The sequence below is a fragment of the Miscanthus floridulus genome, chromosome 19 (assembly GCF_019320115.1).
Source record: "Miscanthus floridulus cultivar M001 chromosome 19, ASM1932011v1, whole genome shotgun sequence".
Lineage (NCBI taxonomy): Eukaryota > Viridiplantae > Streptophyta > Magnoliopsida > Poales > Poaceae > Miscanthus > Miscanthus floridulus.
In genome coordinates this window covers 94149675-94165738 of record NC_089598.1, presented here as the reverse complement: position 1 = coordinate 94165738, position 16064 = coordinate 94149675, and the positions used below count along the sequence as shown (strand labels likewise).

Here is a 16064-nt window from a genome sequence, read left to right as displayed (position 1 = left end):
CTAGTTGATGATGGCCTCTCGATCCTAAAATATGCGGACGATACCATCTTGTTTCTAGATCATGATATGCTACAAGCCAGGGAACTAAAGCTCCTGCTCAGTACCTTTGAGCAATTATCGGGCTTGAAAATTAATTTTCATAAAAGTGAGTTGTTTTCCTATGGTAAGGCCAAGGACTGTGAACAGGAGTACGCACGCCTGTTTGGATGTCATTTAGGTGGCTTCCCCTTCTAGTACCTAGGTATCCCTATGAACCATGTTAAACTATCCAACAAGGATTGGGCCAACATTGAGGACAGATTCCAAAAAAAGCTTTGTAGCTAGAAAGGTCAACTATTATCTGTTGGAGGACGTCTTGTCCTCATTAACTCAGTGCTAACTAGCTCCCTAGAGGAGTCCTTCAAAAATTATATTATTATCGCTCACACTTTTCCTGGCAAGGTGAAGAACACAAAAAGAAATACCGCCTTGTCAAATGGAGTGTCCTTTGTACGCCAAAAAAATTTGGTGGTTTGGGAATACACAACTTAGACCTTCAAAATAGATGTCTCTTTAGCAAGTGGCTTTTTAGCCTGATTAATGAGGATGGGGTTTGGAAGAACCTTCTAAGAAGGAAATACCTGTCTAACAAACCCTTATCTCAAGTGCAATATAAGCCCGAAGATTCACATTTCTGTGCTGGACTTATCAAGGCCAAAGCTGATTTCTTAACTTGCGGGACTTTTAAAGTGCACGAATGGGAAAACATACATTTTTGGAAGGACGTTTGGTTAGGTGATAGACCACTGAGCGAGGCCTGCCCTACTTTATTTAGAATTGAGAGGCACAAAGACGATATGGTGGCAAAAGTCCTTAGGACTGTACCACTTAATGTATCTTTTAGACAAGGTTTGATTAACGCAAACCGGATTGCTTGGTTCAATCTAGTCTCAAAAGTGGTGTAAGTCAGCATTACGAATGGATAAGATGTGTTTCGATGGGAACTAACTAAGAATGGCTTGTTCACGGTTCAGTCCATGTACACAAGATTCATTCGACATGGAATCGTCCCTGACAAGAGTCCTCTTTGGAAACAAAAAATACCGCTGAAAATTAAGATTTTTTTTGTGGTGTCTAAAAAAAGGGGTAACCCTTGCCAAAGATAATTTAGCAAAGAGGAACCAGCAAGAAGTATCAAATGTTGTTTCTATAACTCTACACAAACTATTCAACATTTATTTTTTAATTGCCAATTTGTGAGCTTTGTTTAGAACACTGTATATATCACCTTTGGAATTCGACCACCTACTAGCGTTGCTAATTTGTTTGGTTCTTGGCTTTATGGTTTCGACCTAAAGCTTAGAAAGCAAATTTTATTAGGAGTTGTTTCGCTCTGTTGGGCGATTTGGTTGAATAGGAACAATATGGTGTTTAACAAGGCTAAATCTAATACTTCCATGCAGGTAATTTTTAGGGCGACATATTGGATCCGTCAATGGTCTATTCTGCATAAAGAGGAGGAACGCCCATCATTCAAGGAAGGCTGCAAAAGATGGGAGACATTGATCACGTCGTCTTGGTGAAGTTCGGTTGAAACTTCTCAAACCGTATTGTTGTTTAGTGCTTCTATTTCGACGCCGGGCTCGCTAGATGAGCTGAACCTTGTCTTTTTTCTATGAGTGTGTCTGCCTCATGGCTTTCTTTTGTACCGGTGACTCTCGCCTATGTATCATTTTTGGATGGTAGAGACGGGAACTTTGTTCCTTATCTAAAAAAATCACATCTTTGCACGAGTTGAAGCGGACACGATGATTCTTCTGGATAATAGAATACCTTCGAGACATTTTCTTCTTTGGATGGCCCAAGATTCCCACTTGGATCCAATAGACGACAGCTCAGGGGAGCCCTCACCTTGTGCAGTTTGGTCTGGACTCCAGCTCAGGTCTAGCATCACCCAACGACCTTGGAGACTTTGGCATTTGACCCATCATGAGAAACGGGTTTCGTAGTTTTACCATCCCTCAAATTGGTTTCACAATTTAGCCATTATGAAACGGATGCAACCCGCTGGAATACACTTTGTGTAGTTTGGATTCGTTAAAAAAAAGAAGAAGACGCCGATTTCCATTCCTACCCCTGGCGCTGTTACTTTCGTTCCATCAGAACGGATCAAACAAAACGGATCGGCCCTCTCCTCCATCCCCATTGCTGGTCGTCCCCACGCCGCTCCCTCCCCATGCCGGCGCCGGTGCTGGCCTTCCCCATGCCGCCCCCTCCCCTGCTGGCACCACCCTACCACCATGCCGGGCCCCTCCCGTGCCGACGCTGGTCTTTCCCCACGCCGCCCTCTCTGCTGCCAGCACCGCCCTACCACCACGCCACATCCCTAGGCCATCCAAGCATCGCCTCCAGCCCAGGCTAGCCTTAGCTCTGCCCTAGGCCGTGGGCTAGGCCTGCGCCTAGGTTGCCGTGCCAGGCCAGCGCGTCCCCAGTCGACGCGTCCACTCCCGTGTTGTTGCTGGGCTTCCCCAAAGCTGCCTCCCCCATGGATTGCAGTTGGAGTGATCTAATTCCTTGGTATGCACTCTCTCTCTCTCTCTTGTATTTGTTGTCCATGAACGTAGTTCGAAACGCTGATAGAGTTGTTCGAATAGAAATTTAACTATATTTCTTGCATTCGCTTTATCCAGGCTCGATGTGGATCCTGAGCTTAGATTAGAGTCTGTAGCAGACACTTGTCATGTTGGTCACAATCCAAATGTTGTAGACCATGGATGTGGTGATGTTAGTGGCAATGCATTGGCTATAGAATATTATGGAGGTGTTGAATGGGACAACCTGTAGATTGCTGACACAAATGATGAAGAGGGTGAGGGTAGGCAAGAACTAATTGATGAGGATCAATTATTTCGTCTTTTGGGTTTGAGAACCGAGGATGATGAACATCGATCTCAAGAGCAGCAGGCTTCTATAGAGATGGAAAACGGGCCTAAAAATAGGAATGCCACTATTGAGGAGGAGATTGACACAGCTGGGGCTGCCATTCCTGTTGACGATCATGTGCCAGGGGAGAGAATCTTAGTCTATGACCCAAACAATCCTTGTATGGATATTAGCACTGTGTACCCTAGCATGAAAGAATTTAGATTGGCTATGAGGCAGTTTGCAATAAATGAGGAGTTCGAGCTGCACATAGTGAAATCTAAGCCACAATGGTACATTGGGGATTGCAATGCAGAAGATTGCCCGTGACATATTGCTGGAAGGAGGCAACCTGATGGGGCAACCATTAAGGTGTTTAACTAGTGGCTAACATTTTTGTACATTTTTTTGTTGCTGGTCAATATCTAATTCATTGGTATTTTGCAGGTCACGTGTTTGATGTCTTGGCATACATGCTCTTCTAGTGCAAGGAGGAAGACCACCACTCCAACAAGTGGCTAGGTACCATCAAAAGCTATTCACCACCTTAAGAAGACTCCCAACATGGGCCCTAAAGAATTGCAGAAGAAGCTACAAGAGAAACACAAGTGTGAAATTCACTATGACACAGTGGCAAGGGGAAGAAACATTGCCTTGAGGGAAATATTTGGTAGCTAGGAGGAGAGCTTCCAAATGTTGTTCAGCTGGAGGGCAGAGGTATTGAAGCGGTCACCAGGTAGTGTGATTGAAATTGACTTAAAGGAGGTAGATGGCAAGGTTTACTTCCATAGATTTTTTTTGTGCATTAAGTCCTTGCATTGAGGGTTTTTTAGAGGGTTGTAGGCCTTATCTGAGCGTAGACTCAACTGCACTTAATGGTAGGTGGAATGGACATTTGGCTGCAGCTGTTGCAATAGATGGTCATAATTGGATGTACCCTCTTGCTTTTGGATTCATAGATGGGGAGACAATAGATAACTGGACATGGTTCATGACTTAGCTACACAAAGCAATAGGAAACCTACCACTACTTGCTATTTGCACTGATGCATGCAAAGGTTTAGAGAAAGCTGTTAGAGATGTCTTCCCTAATGCTGAGCATAGAGAATGCTTTAGGCATCTAATGCAGAATTTCATAAAAAGATTTGGTGGAGACATTTTTTCAAAAATGTATCCTGCAGCTAGGACATATAGGCCTAAAGTTTTCCAATATTTCTTCCATGAAATTGTGACTGCTTGCCCTAAAGTATTGGAATGGCTTCATAACCACACAAATTGTTGTGGATGAGAAGTGCTTTCAATCAAGAAATTAAGTGTGACTATGTTACCAACAATCTTGCAGAGTCTTTTAATAACTGGATTAGAGATTGGAAGGATCTTCCTGTAGTTGAGCTTGCTGATAAAATTAGAGAAATGTTAATGGTATTATGGAACAAGAGAAGGTTGATTTCAGAGAGACTTGAGGGTAACATCCTACCTGCTATCCTAACTATACTGAAAGCAAGGACTAGGGGATTAGGAAACCTGACCGTTGTGAAGGCAGGTTGTTTTGCTGCAGAAGTACATGACACTACCAGCACACATAATAGACATGTTGTCAAGTCATCCTTGCATGAATGTACCTGTCTTGAATGGCAGCACACTGGAAAGCCTTGTCGGCATGCTTTGGTCTTGCTAACAGCCCAACAAAGTGCCGATGTAAAGTTGGAGGACTTCGTTCATGACTATTACTCTATGCAGAGGTTCAAAAATGCATATAAGAGGCTTATAGAACCACTTCCAGATAAGACACAGTGGCCAAAAGTTGATATTCCTTTTCCTGTTGAGGCACCACTTGATAAAAAAGGAGCTGGAAGATACAGGAAACTGAGAATTAAAGGTTGTTTGGAAGGAGGCAGTGCTGGCAAAACCAAGAAGGTTGCCAAAGAGGCTGCAAATGAAGCTGACAAAGATGCTGAATTGGAGGCCAGTGAGGCTGCTAAAGGTAAGAGGCAACTGATTAGAGGGAAAAGGAAATGCAAGAGATGTGGAGAATTGGGACATGGAGAAACTAGTTATAAGTTCAGACTTAATGGGACTAAGAAACCACCAAAAAGGAAGGCTAGGCCCAATACAACTAAGTATGGCAAAAATGCTAAGGTCCCTGTAAAGAGGGCAAAAAGCATGTTTCTGGGGAGCCTGACAATGAATGTGGCCAAGCTAATATGGCCAAGTCCCACCAGTCACAATGAATATGGCCAAGTCCCACCAGTCACAAGTCCCACCAGAACAAGAGAAACACTGCTGCAGGATAGTCCTAATAGGTTGACACGAAGGTACAAATGTCCAATATTTTGTTATTCATTCATATGTCCAATATGTTGTTTCATTAATTCTCCTTTTTTTCCAAATGTCAGACAACTTAATCTTCTGATGGAGGAAGAAACAAGTCCTCAGCCAATGCACAGTCTAATGGGAGAAGACACAAGTACTCCCAGCAAGATACAAGGAAAAACAATGAAGAAGACAATTGCAAAGAAGCTGATGCCAAGGAAGAAACAAGTCCTCAGCCAACCTAGGAGCTAAACCTCTAGAATTTGCATAATGTAGTCTGTTTCCACAATTGTTGTATGTGGTATTGTACTTGACAATGTAGTCTGTTTCCAGAACTTTGATTTCACCTTTGAAACTTGTGTCGTCTTGTGGAACTGAAGTATGTGGTATTGTACTTGACAATGAATCCATAATTTGCATAATGTAGTTTGTTTCCAAAATATGCAAAAGTGTGGCTGCTGTTGAAACTGTAAACTTATTGATGCTCATGCTGGTGGAGTTGGAGTCATGGAAAGCATTCCTACACTATTCTCTGTTTGCATTCATGTTCTCTGTTTGCAGTCAATCAAGGAACAACATGCACAAAATAGCCAAAAGCTTTGCTGTTGGATAACACAAATGACAAGAAGATAGATGGAAACTTTGTCAAGATTCTAACTGAAACAACACGCTTGTAGCTGCCAAACATGATTGAAAATGGTAGCTGTAGAACTAACAGGATCAGATCAAAATGATAAGATCACGTTCACAGTAGCTGCAAAAATTTCAAAAAAACTGAGTTTATTAACTGAGATTACTAACTGAGAATGTGCCATGAGTAGAGTATGAACTGTAGTTTCTAGAGCAGCTATTGTATTACCTTCAACAGATCAGTAGCAGTAGCATTACCTTCAACAGATCAGTAGCTACTATATATGTTTGATTTTTGCAGCAGGCTTAAAAATCCAGTCACCAGCACAGTAGGTACAATGAAGCAACTAACTTCTTTCTTAGCTTATGATACACACAGTAGCAGATGCCATGCAGTTATGTTAGACAAATGGAAACATGTACAGAATGACAAATGGCACACAGAGATAAGAAAGCATTCCAGATTCATGACACAGCACACAGAGATAGGAAAGCATTCCAGATTCATTTATTTCAGCACACAAGTTCTACAATTACAGAAAGCACACTCATCACCCACTCTTAACAATTTCATACAAATTGATCACTAGTACAAGTGCACAAACTAATATCAAGCATTTTAGCAAGAACACAATCTCTCTAGCTATTCCTGTCAGGTACTTCAACTACTCTAGTTGTCTACCATCTCCCTTGGTATGTTCTTCTGGTTGTGGCATCTTAGTGCTCTGAAAAATAGGTTGATAAGAGGGTGGCACATGCTTGTTATCAACCAGCCATTGCTCATAGTCCTCCTCCCACTTCCAAAAGTCACATCCACCACCATCCATCTGTCACCAATGCAAAGAAATTTCAATTCACTGAACAATACAACACATGAATTACAAACAAAATGAAAGAAATCATAGAACCGTTCGAGTTGAACAGATGTAGAACATGCGCCCATAGTTCTTCTCTGTCTTTGCCATCAATGCCTTCACAATGCGGCATTTGCATTTATCGTAGTGGACAAGAGGGATAATGACTCTACTCCCAGCCCTCTGGATGGCCCCCGTCGAACTGCTGCTCCCATCCATTTGGGCGGCGCCGAAGTGGAGCGATGCTGGCTGGCGCCTGCAGTGGAGGTGGAGGCGTGGGGGCGAGCCTGCACCAGCAGGGGAGGAGAAGGCATGGGGGCGGGCCTGTGCCGGCAAGGGAGGAGGCGGCTTTGGGGAAGCCCAGCAACGACACGGGAGTGGACGCGTCGGCTAGAGACGCGCCGGCCTGGCGCGGCAACCTAGGCGCAGGCCTGGCCCACGGCCTAGGGCGGAGCTGAGGCTGGCCTGGGCCGGAGGCGGCGCTTGGATGGCCTGGGGATGCGGCGTGGTGGCAGGGCGGTGCTGGCAGGGGAGGGGGCGGCGTGGGGAAGGCCAGCGCCGGCGCCGGCACGGGGAGGGAGCGGCGCGGGGACGGCCAGCAATGGGGATGGAGGAGAGGGCCGATCCGTTTTGTTCAATCCGTTCTGATGGAACGAAAGTAACAGCGCCAGGGGTAGGAATGGAAGCCGGCGTCTTCTTCTTTTTTTTCATGAATCTAAACTACACAAAGTGTATTTCAGCGGGTTACATCCGTTTCATAATGGCTAAATTGTGAAACCAATTTGAGAGATGGTAAAACTGCGAACCCCGTTTCTCATGATGGGTCAAATGCCAAAGTCTCACGACCTTGGAATGAAGGATAGCAACGGACTTCCCACCCATCAACGTTCCATCTGGCGCCTCGTTTAGTTCTAAAAAATTTTCTCAAAAAGTGCTACAGTGGCCATTACATCGAATCTTGCGATACGTGTATGGAGCATTAAATATAGACAAAAAAAACTAATTGCACAGTTTGGTTGGAAATCGCGAGACGAACGTTTTGAGCCTAATTAGTCCATGATTGAACACTAATTGTCAAATAAAAACGAAAGTGCTATAGTAACCAAATTTTCAAATTTCACCGAGCTAAATAAGGCCTGGATTTGATGTAGTCGAACTTAGCCATGCTAGCGGTGGCGCAATAGCCGTTGAGCTTCAGCAGGTGCACCGAGATCGCAGCCCCGGTGAGATCCACGCAGCTAGGTTCCATGGTGAAGCTAGGTCTCAAAGAGAGAGAAAGGGGTGCTAGCTCTGGCTAACGGCGTAGGATTAAAGGCAAGGCTGCCGCTACGCAGATATGCAAATGGCTGTTCGAGAATGACTGTAGTACTTGGAGTGAGACCCGCGAAAATTTTTGGCTTTCGATACTGTAGCACTTTCGTTTGTATTTAGCAAAAATTGTTCAATTATGGACTATTTAGGCTTAAAAGATTTGTCTCGCCAATTACAGGCAAACTGTGCAATTAGTTATTCTTTTTACTTATATTTAATGCTTCATGTGCCGTAAGATTTGATGTGACGAAAAATCTTGAAAAATTTTGGATTTAGCTGGGATCTGAACAGGGCATGAGAAGAATAGCTCTCACCTCGGTACCATTTATACAGAGATGCAATTAAAGCTGGCGACCCCTCGGGTGAAGAGATGGAGTTGAATGGAGCTTGGCACTTGGAAACGAACGGGTGAACAGAGGTGATGAATCAATGAAGCAGAATACAACCCGTCACTGTTCAACTGTTAACCACGCGCTGCAATTACTGACGAGATTAACCTGTGCACTTCGCTGTTTGCTGTACGTTGGTATTTAGCGGTTCTGAGGACACTCCCAATGCTACAAATTAGACGTAGTTTCTATACCAATTAATTTATATAGACACTATATATAGAAACTATAGTTTCAATGGATCGTTTCTACATAATAACATTTTATCCAATCACATATATTCTCTCTCCATTCTCTACCAATCACTACCGGAATCCTCAAATTTGCCGAGTGTTTTTATGTTTGCCGAGTGTATTCCCTCGGTCGCTCAGTGAATAAGTGATTTGCCAACTGCTGCACTAAAAACACTCGGCAAAATAGGGGGTTTGCCGAATTTAAAAAAACACTCGACAAAGAGCGGGTTTGCCGAGTGTCAAAAAAAACACTCAGCAAAGAATTAAAATATTTTTTCTAGAAAAGAAGGAGAAGAAAAAAATAAAAAAAAAAACTTTGCCGGGTGCTAGATCTACAACACTCGACAAAGAAATATAAAATCTTTTTTTCTAAAAAAAGGAGAAGAAAAAAAATTTGCCGAGTGCTAGATCTACAACACTCGACAAAGAAATATAAAATATTTTTTTTGAAAAAAAAGGAGAAGAAAAAAATAAAAAAAAACTTTACCAAGTGCTAGATCTACAACACTCGGCAAATTTTTTTCCCTAGAAATAAAAGCGCCCTCCGTCACCCCGCACGCCGCCCCCTCCGTCACCCCGCACGCCGCGCGCCCCTCCCTCCCTCCCCTCCTAGCTCCCCTCTCCCTCCTCCTCCGGCACCCCGCCCTCCTCCCTCTTCGGCCCGGATCCGGCGCGGCCCCGCCCTCCTCTCCCTTCGGCGTGCCCCCTGCTCCTCCCTCTCCGGCGTGCCCCCTCCTCCTCCCTCTCCCTCTCCGGGGCGCCCCCTCCTCCTCCCTCTCTCTCTCCGACGCCCCTCCTCCTCCCTCTCCGGCGCCCCCCTCCTCCTCCCTCTCCCTCTCCAGCGCCCTCTCTCCTCCCTCCGTTGGCGGCGTGGCGTGGGGAGGCTGGATCCGGTGGCGGAGCGGCGCGGGGAGGCCGGATCCAGCAACGCCCTTGATTCGTCCGGCAGCACCCTCTCTTCTCTCTCCCTCCGGTGGTGGCGCGGCGCGGGGAGGCTGGATCCGGTGGCGGCGGTGGCGGGCCAGCGCCGGTGCAAGCGGGGAGGCCAGATCCAACGACACCCTCTCTTCTCTCTCCCTCCGGTGGTGGCGTGGCGCGGGGAGGCTGGATCCGGTGGTGGCAGTGGCGGGCCAGCGTCGGTGCGAGCGGGGTGGCCGGATCCAGCGGCGCCCTTTCTTCCTCCAACGGCACCCTCTCTTCTCTCTCCCTCCGGTGGTGGCGCGGCGCGAGGAGGCTGGATCCGGTGGCGGCGGTGGCCGATGCTTTTTTTTATTTTTTTCAAAAAATGTTTGCCGAGTGTTTTTGGGATGCTTGGCAAAGTCTTCGCCGAGTGCCCGACGAAAAACACTCGGCAAAACAGCGTTTGCCGATAAACCAGTTGCCGAGTGTCGTTTGCCGAGTGTAACACACGACAAACGGTTTGCCGAGTGTTTTGGGGGCTTTGCTGAGTGCCCTCCTGAATCTGGTAGTGAATCACATCCCTTCATGTCTTAGGTCTCGTGTAGACATGGTTTCTAATTTAGACCCGGTTTCTATGATTTTTGCTCTTTCTCTTCAATAACTGCATTGCCACGTCAGTAAAATGCTTAGATGACAGTATAATTAATGTCTATAGAAATTATGGTGGTTTCTGCATTGAGAGTGCCCTAAAGGTTCGTTTAGTAGGGCCCTGGCTACTGTTGTGAAGCGGCTTCTCTTGTGTAGTTGAATGGCTTGTTTGGCAGGGCTCTGACTCCTCCGAAAACGGCTCTGGCTCCTTTGAAGGAGTAGCTCCTCTGGAGGAGCAGAAGCCATTCTGAAAAATGTTTGGCAAAACGACTTCTCCTATTTTTCTAGAATAGATGAGAGATGTTAAATGTCTATAGTACCCCTGATTTATTTAATTGGTTGTACATTTATGCTTGATGTCACTTCGTAATACGATTTGTTACAGTTATGCACCTGTAAGAAATTGTTAGAACACATTCTTGAACTGGAATTCAATGCCATAAAACAATGAAGGGGTTATTTGATAGAATAGCATGACACAAAAAGATAAAAGTTATGAGATTTGACAGGGTCTATTTTACGAGAAGTCCTTCCTTGAGACACAGAGCGCAACCATGACTGCTGGAATTCGTCCAGGGCGCACGGCGCCGGCTGCCGGGCCAGGCGGAGCCACAAGGTGTCACGCTTCAAGTGGAGCACCTGGGCATTGGGCACCGTGCCAGCAGGGCGTACTGGCGGACATGGCGTAGCCTGCCTGAGAGAGGAGGGCACCGGAGTCTTTGTGCTCGTGAACCCGGACGGAGCCGCACGAAGCCACGAATTTGGGTTCCGTCAATCCTTCATAGAAACGGCTCCGGCTCCCTATGGACTCCTCAAGCGACGCTCTTTTTCAACTGGGCATTTGGTAGGGCTCTGGCAGGAGCCGAAGCTGAAGCCGCGTTCAGAGCCCTCCCAAAGGACGCCGAAGTCGTGTACCAAAATGGCTCAAGTGACAATCTTATAACAATTTGTATCAAGTTTATGAGAAAGAGGTCGGAGAAGCCATGTTTTCAGGCTCCTCACTTCCTCACTACAAAAACAGCTCTGTCTCCTCTAGGATCCTTGCAAGGAGTCATTATTTGAAATTTATTTTTTTCAAGGTACTTGGATGGAGAAATGTTATGAACCAAAGTTATTGTACTTGAAGAGAGATGAACTTTGTAGTTGATGATTTTTTTCATTTGAAACCATTTAGGCCTTAGAAGTTTTGTTTTAAGATTAATTTTGAAATTCATTTTTTTTGAATTATCAAATTACCTCATACTGAGAAATGACATAAACCAAAGTTACATTAGTGAAACATATCTAAAACGTTCTGGTTCAAAGTTTTTTTTGTATTTGTTTTGGGTCTCAAATATGCATTAAAATATTCATAAAGTGAATACAAAAGGAACGAATTGCTACCTAGTCACTGAGGCGCAGTGGTGGTAAGGGAAGTAACGCGTGAGGTATAAAGTTGTGAGTTCGATTTCATGTGAAAAAACACATGACTTATGACTTGGGACCGTGCGTGACTTGCTGACGGGCCTCGCATAAATTAAACAGTGATATTTTTTTATCTACAAATTCGGTACGTCCGCCTTTACAAATGGTTTATAGCCACCTCTGAAAAACTTATATGTATTCCATACACCAATTGACTATACGTTTTGCAACACGATAAGCCGCCCAGACCCCTTACCCGCAATGGTATAACCAGCTACTAGCTCTAAGCCAACTTCTTCGATAGTGCTAATTTTAAGTTTTAGCATATAGCTCATAACGTGGATGGTCCTACATGACATTCTCATATGATCTTGGATGTGTGTATGAACCTAGATATTGATCAGAGCAAGTATAATAAGGGGCTGCAAGCAGGCTTAATGCTAAGGTGGAGAGAGAGGAGAAGCGGGCTATAAGCTTATAGTCGGCTTGGACACAATAACCAAGAAACTCTGTGAGAAAGACAAGTGAGCTATGTATTAATTGTGAAGATGTAACTACTATATGGATGTGCTGAGAGGTAGGCTACAAGAATTCTTACAGCCAGCAGCCTTATTAGCCTTGCTCTCAAGAGGTAGTTTTATCTCTCTTCTATTAAAATATAAAAAAGAATGCTTAGAGCTAGCTTATGAGTCACCAGTTATGGGTGCCCTTATATTATCTCTGTGTCCCCTTTGATTGGGTAATTAGAAGATGGAAGCTTCAACTCATTGAGTGCACTGTTGCGTGTAGTACTCCATCCGTTCTAAATTATAAGACGCTTTGACTTTTCTAGATACAATGTTGTTACTATGTATTTAGACATAGTGTATATCTAAGTGGATACAAAAACTATGTGTCTAGAAAAAGTAAAAAGTCAAATAACTTGGAATGGAGGGAGTACTTCCTACCCCCTCCATTATCATTTGTTAGGCGTAGAGAATAGTTTCATAGGTACCAAGAAAATTGAGATAGAGAATTGGAGCATTAATGACGAGGTGAGGACTGCGCTGTATATTCATGCATGTGCATGCATGCAGCTAACGTTTGTAGCCCACTAAAATCAACCAAGCTTGCCTGCCGTTGGTCCGTCGCCAAACAAACGCTTCGTATTCGCTGCGTATGAGTAAATTGCTGATGTATGCGCATGGACTTTTGCCTCGTATGGTTTCCGCACCTAGGTCTTGTTTAGAGCAAACCTAATAATACAGCCGATTTGCTGATCGTAAGGTTCCTTGTAGCCTTCTCTCAGTCCACTCATATAGTAGTTAGCTCTTTACAGTTAATACATGGCTCACTTGTCTCTCTCACAGACTTTTTCTTGTGCCCAAGTCGACTGTAAGCTTACAGCCCGCTTCTCCTCTCTCTCCTCTCCTCTCTCCTCCACCTCAGCATTTAGTCGGCTTACAGCCTACTATTATACTTGCTCTTAGTTGGCGAAATTTTTTGGGAAATGGTACTGTAGCATTTTCGTTGTTATTTGGCAATTAGTGTCCAATCATAGTCTAATTAGGCTTAAAAGATTCGTCTCGTGAATTTCGTTTAAACTGTGTAATTAGTTTTATTTTTTATTTATATTTAATGCTTCATGCATGCGTCCAAAGATTCGATGTGACGGGAAATCTTGAAAAATTTTGCAAAATTTTGGGAACTAAACAGCACCCTAATATAAAGTCAAAACTGAGAAATCACCTTAAGCCTAACAAATGATAATGTAGGGAGTATTTGCATGTGCCGAACTAAAGGACGACGAAGACTCATCATCTCTAGCTTTCCTAACCTGTTGTAATCTTCTTGCCTTGCTTGTCTAGGCAAGCCAAAATTTCCACACTGTTTGGCCTATAAATTTCCAACAAAACCCAGTCCTCGTCGTGCGCATTTGTCATAAAGAGACAGTGCTAGCAAGGGTCTGGGCTTCTTCCACATTGATGTCAATCAAGCAGAGGATAGGTTCAAACTGTGGACAGGTTTTGATAAATGTGGGATCTTCACAATTGAAGATGGAGAATTGGATCAGGAGAGTCTGTTGAGGTATCTGAAGGAGCTTATTGACAGGGACTGGCCTTGGCAACTGAAAAAAATGGATGACTTCAGTTACATGGCCAGATTCCCCCCACACAAGAAGGTGGAGAGTGTTGTCATCAACAAAGCAACTTATTTCTACTTGGAGAATGAAACAATTATGGTCTCTTTGAAGGTCTGAAATGGTAATATAGAGCCAGTGGCATCTCTGACTGAAGTGTGGGTGCAGGTGGTTGGTATACCACCCAAATGGTGTGACTGGATGACACTCTGGCAAGTGGCATCTACTGTTGGGAAACAGGTAGAAGTTGATTGGCAGTCTCTTTTTGCTAGCTTCTACGCAATGGTGATAATCAAGGTGAAGTGTAGAGATCCAACAAGGATTCCTAAGAAGAGAATGGTAGGAATGAAAGATGAGTTATTTGTTATAAGCTTCACCACTGAAGGGTTTGTCCAGTTGGAAAAAGGTGAGGATAAGGGAGACGGAGATGATGGGGATGATGATCCACCAGAAGATGACCCTTTAGATGGTGACAAAGAGGGTGAGAAAGGAAATGAACCACAGGATGACAAACCTAATGATCAGCAGGGTAAAGAGTCAGGGAATACCAAAACTATGTGCTTCTAGAAGGGCTGGGGTGCGGCGGGGAGCCAAACAGTCAAGAATCTCAGCAGCCTGTTTGACTTAGAGTTTATCTCTGGATACAATGGGAGCAATGTTGATGAGGATAGTTGTATAAGTTTGCTCAAGGCAATGGAGATTGAAGATGAGTTTGAGGATGGACAAGACTTTGCTATGGAGGTGGAGACTGTCGAAGATGAAAGTATCTTGCTTCCTTCAGAATGGGTTTATGACTGCACTGGTACAGAGTCAGATGCTGAGCAGATAGGCTCATGAAGAATCAAGAGATGGTGTTTCAATAGGCATAGAGGCTGGGGAAAACTCTACTGATGAAAAGCTCCCAGGCCCTGATCAGGGTAAAGAAAAAAAGAAAGCTAAAGCAAAGAAGGTGGTATGGGGACCTATTATTCCTGAAAGAAGTAAAAGAAATCCACAGGATGGTGTTACTGTCCTGGAGAGAGCTCAAGTTCTCAAAAGGAAAAGTAATCTGGAGGAACCAAAAGGTAAAAAACCTATGAATATCTCCTTATCTAGTGCTGATCTGGATAATGTAGCTTCTAAGATTGGGTTAGAGATAGACAATACTGAAAAACAAATGGTTTTAGATGTGTTACTAGATTCTGAGATTAGTAGAAACCAAGAGTATGATAAGTCCTGCCTTTTACAGTCTTTTAGTAATGAACCAGAGAAAGAAGATTCTCTTGGTCTTTCTAGCTACAAACTGAGTATGTCTAATGATGGTTGTTCTGTCCATATTTCTAAGGAGTCTCATATAGCTTCTGGTAGTGGTTCTACTATTGATCTGAGTAACATTAATGCTAAGTCGAAACTTCATTTAGACAGCTTTGAGCCTGAAGGGCAAGTATCACCGAGATGGGTAGAAGATAAGAATAAGAGATCTATTGCTTTTGGTTCTTCTATTTCTTCCAGTAAGGTTAAAATAGGGTCTATGTTAGGTGATGATAGTAAAATAGTTGTCCCTGATAATTCTTATGGCATTAGTGAGGAAGATGACCCTCAAACACCAGTTGTTCTGTCATCTAAGTATGATCTTTTGGATTTGCTTGAGGATGAGATAGAAAAGGCATGGACTAAAGTAGCTCATAGGAAGAAAAAATAGAAGGTTTAAATGATAGGTCTTTTTTTGGAACATTAGGGGTCTTGGGAAAATTGGTAGACATCCTGTTTTAGTGGAGAGTATTAAGAACACTAGGGGAGATGTGGTAGGGATTACTGAAACTAAGAAGGAGTCCTTTACTCCTAGGTATCTTAAGTCTTTAACTGGACCTGTACCTTTTGAGTGGTTTGTTCTACCGGCTAAGAGGTCTGCTGGTGGTAATTTGGTGGGATGTAACAAGGAAAAATTTTCTGCTTCAGTTTGCACTTCCTTAGATTTTACTATTAGTATTATGATCCAGGATAAAAAATTTGGTTTTATCTGGAAATTAGTAGTAGTTTATGGCTCACCCTATGAAGAGGGTAAAGAGGCATTTATCCAAGAATTACATTCTATCATGCAATCCTGGAATGGACCAGTTTTATTAGGTGGAGATTTTAATATTGTTAGGTTTGCTACAGATAAAAGCAATGGTAATATTAATTACAAGTGGGCTGATCTTTTTATTGACTGGATTGACAAATGGGCTCTGATGGAGCTTAGTGCAAAAAATATGAAATTCACATGGACTAATAATCAGGAGAATCCTATTATGGCAAAGATTGATAGGATCTTTGTAACTAATGACTGGGACAGATGTTTCCCTTTAGCTAGGGTTAGATGCTTGGAAAGACTCCCTAGTGA

The 16064-nt window shown here is 43.8% G+C and overlaps 1 pseudogene; it reads left to right on the top strand.

Annotated features, from left to right (window-relative positions):
• The first annotated feature begins 2808 nt into the window (after positions 1 to 2808).
• LOC136526395 (uncharacterized) lies at positions 2809 to 14269 on the top strand (annotated as a pseudogene).
• Positions 14270 to 16064: the final 1795 nt, after the last annotated feature.